Consider the following 3,112-nt stretch of genomic DNA (forward strand, 5'->3'; position numbering starts at 1 on the left):
AATTAATTGATTTACGTGAAAGTTATAGCGTTTACAAATGGCGGGAAAGATACTGGGATTTTTAGGTTTTTTATACTAATAATGGCGGCGATCAGGGACTTATGGCGGGACTGCGGCGGACATTCTGACATTGGGAGGTACTGACATCCCCAGTGACACCAATACAGTGATCAGTGCAAAAAAAAAAAAAAAACACGGACACTGTACTAATGGCATTGGGGAGGAAGGGGTTAACTTTATTATTCAGTGAAAGGTTTATCTGTGTGAGGGGAGTGTTTTACTAGGGGGCGGGGGTGTGTACTGCACAGAGACACACTGATCCGGACAGACAAACTCTTCTCTCCCGATCAGCATGTCAGGAGCTGTCAGGGAACTGACAGAAAGCACAGCTACTGCAGCCCTGCTCTCTGTCACTGATTGCCGCCGATCACCGGGACATAGCCGGTAACGACCGGCTGTGACCCGGCGACTGACATCCGAGGCCGTGATCGGTGGGACAGGTAGGGCGGCGGCGCGCCTTGTGTGCGCTCCCTACCTGTTTTCAAAACACACGTTTTAAAACGTGGTTTTGCCCAGCCGTGCCGCCCTGCCGCCGTATTTATACAGTGGCTGGGCGGCATGTGGTTAATTTACACGTATTGGGATTTTTTTTAGCAAAGACACGGAGCAGAATACATTTTGGCCAAAATCTATGACAAAATTTGATTTTCTAATTTTTTTTACTGGACAAGTTTTATAGCAAAAAGGCCAAAATATTGTTATTTTCTAAAAATTGTCAGTCTTTTTATTAAAGCGCAAAAAATAAAAAGCGCAGGAGAATACCACAGAAAGAAAGCTCCATTTGTGGGAAAAAAGGACATAAATTTCATTTGGGTGCAGCGTTGCACGACCGCACAATTGTCAGTTAACGTAACGCAGCGCCGTAACTAAAAAATGGCCGGGTCAGGAAGGGGGGGGGGAATCCTTTGGTTGGAGGGGTTAAGTGGCTCCTGTCTAAATTGTCCCTAGTATGTGTATGTATGAATGTGAGTTAGGGACCTTAGATTGTACGCTCCTCGGGGGCGGGGACTGATGTGAATGTACAATATATATGTAAAGTGCTGCAAAAATTGATGGCGCTATATAAGTACCTGAAATAAAATATTTATAAAATATATACATACACTATATAAATAATTAAAATATATATTTTCATTTTCTAATTCCCCTCCTCCCCACAAAAGTGTAGTTACCCTTTAAGAGGATATAACAGGGAGACTTGTGCACGCCCCCTGAATTCTCCTACTGGCTATTGAGGCTGCCTATCATAGAGATGAGCCAATAGAGATGCAGGAATCAGAACACGGCAGCAAGGGGGAGCTGGAAGCCTGTCAGGGTCTCTGTAGAGCCCAGTCCGGTGACGGAGGTCACACACCGGCCCCCAGGTCGCTCATTGGCCCGTTTAGAGAACAATCGGTGAGGACTCGGATCTGCTGTAGAAAGGTGATCACTCGCAGGTGGGGGGAGGGGCACACACATGACTTCCGGGTTCCCTCTACAGGGGTGCAACACGTTGTCACCGTCTTATATCAGACCTGCACATTACCTTCCACGCCGACCAATCAGCCTTCTGACCCCGGCACGATGCAGTGGGCGATAGGCTGACAATGTCATGTGACTTGTGACGTCGCGGCACCACGTGACACAATGCATGGAGAAGGCAGGGGATTTAAATGCAGCGCGCGTGCGCGGGGGGATTTAAATACAGCCCACGTGCGCCCAGAAGGGCGGGGTCTGCGTGATCTCTCCTCCCCCCAGGTCTAAGCAGGCAGACCCCCCCCCCCCAATCCTCCCCCTCCTCCATGTACAGCTTTACTGAATGTGACCAATCTGCTGCGTCCAATATTCCAACCAATCACAGGAGGAGCGCTCATCCTACCAGCCGTTTTGTGCTCTCTGCCCCGCCTCCATTCATCAGCGCGTTTCACCATCAAGAATCCCATTGTCGCATAAAAAGCGCGTTTCCTCCCCCCAGACCCTTTCGGCGTGGTTTTGTGCGGCACGCATAAGGCGGCCCATTTATTTGAATGACGGAGCCAAAATCGAGAAGCCGAGGACAGGACCTCACCAGCCCGGACACACCGCTCCGCCTCTGACATCGTGCAACTCCCAGAGTCAGATGCCACGCCCACTTCAGGGCGACTTGCAGGACATCTGACAAAGCCGTCTGTACAAGCCGCACCTGAGGTAGTGCAAGGAAAATCGCCCCGATATGACCGCTGTAATTGTGGACAACAGGATGCAGATCACATGGGAAGCCGCACCCGGAGTAACGTGTTCCTGAACCCCCCACAGTACAATCAGTCTGTAGATGCAGGAAAGCATGCTGGTTATACTCACTGTGGGACCTAAGGGGTTAATCCTCTGCATTGTGGAAAAGGCTGTTTGATCCTGTCTTCTTTGATCCTCCTCCTTCTTCCAGTGCCCCCCCCCCCATGTGGAGTCACTCTGCACATGCTCAGTTTGGTGTGTATTAGTAGAGAGGTTTTTTTTTTTTTTTACTTGGGAGAGTGCATGTGATCAGCACAGGGCCAATTAGCGCTGTCCGGACAGAGGTCAAGGGTTCTGCATCCTCCTAGAGCAGAAAGAAAACTCCTAAAGCTTTAACCAGTGCTCTGCTGGACACTTGTAGAAGTCACAAGACTGCTATATACTGCTGATGGGAAAAGGGATTTAGCAGTTTATATTTACTAAAATAATTGCATTTCCATGTTCTGTGTACTGTGGGAGACCAGATATAGTGAATGCGGGGTCCGGGGAGAGCGGATATAGTGAATGCGGGGTCCGGGGAGACCAGATATAGTGAATGCGGGGTCCGGGGAGAGCGGATATAGTGAATGCGGGGTCCGGGGAGAGCGGATATAGTGAATGCGGGGTCCGGGGAGAGCGGATATAGTGGATGGAGGGTCCGTGGAGACAAGATATAGTGAATTCGGGGTCCGGGGAGAGCGGATATAGTGAATGCGGGGTCCGGGGAGAGCGGATATAGTGAATGCGGGGTCCGGGGAGAGCGGATATAGTGAATGCAGGGTCCGGGGAGAGCGGATATAGTGAATGCGGGGTCCGGGGAGAG

At 50.2% G+C, this 3,112-nt stretch overlaps 1 protein-coding gene across 1 annotated transcript in view; it reads right to left on the minus strand.

Moving 5' to 3' along the window:
• Window positions 1-1,658, minus strand: part of LOC149428242 (uncharacterized protein C15orf61-like) — a 25,851-nt gene extending 24,193 nt beyond the window's left edge. Inside the window, exon 1 of the mRNA XM_089667562.1 lies at window positions 1,586-1,658. The gene's annotated coding sequence lies outside the window, so the exon portion shown is untranslated. The remainder of the gene's footprint in view (window positions 1-1,585) is intronic.
• Between the last annotated feature and the right edge of the window lie 1,454 nt (window positions 1,659-3,112).

This window comes from Staurois parvus, unplaced genomic scaffold, assembly GCF_062004578.1.
Source record: "Staurois parvus isolate SC_StPar_1 unplaced genomic scaffold, SC_StPar_1.0 ptg003372l, whole genome shotgun sequence".
In the NCBI taxonomy this organism is placed as follows: domain Eukaryota; kingdom Metazoa; phylum Chordata; class Amphibia; order Anura; family Ranidae; genus Staurois; species Staurois parvus.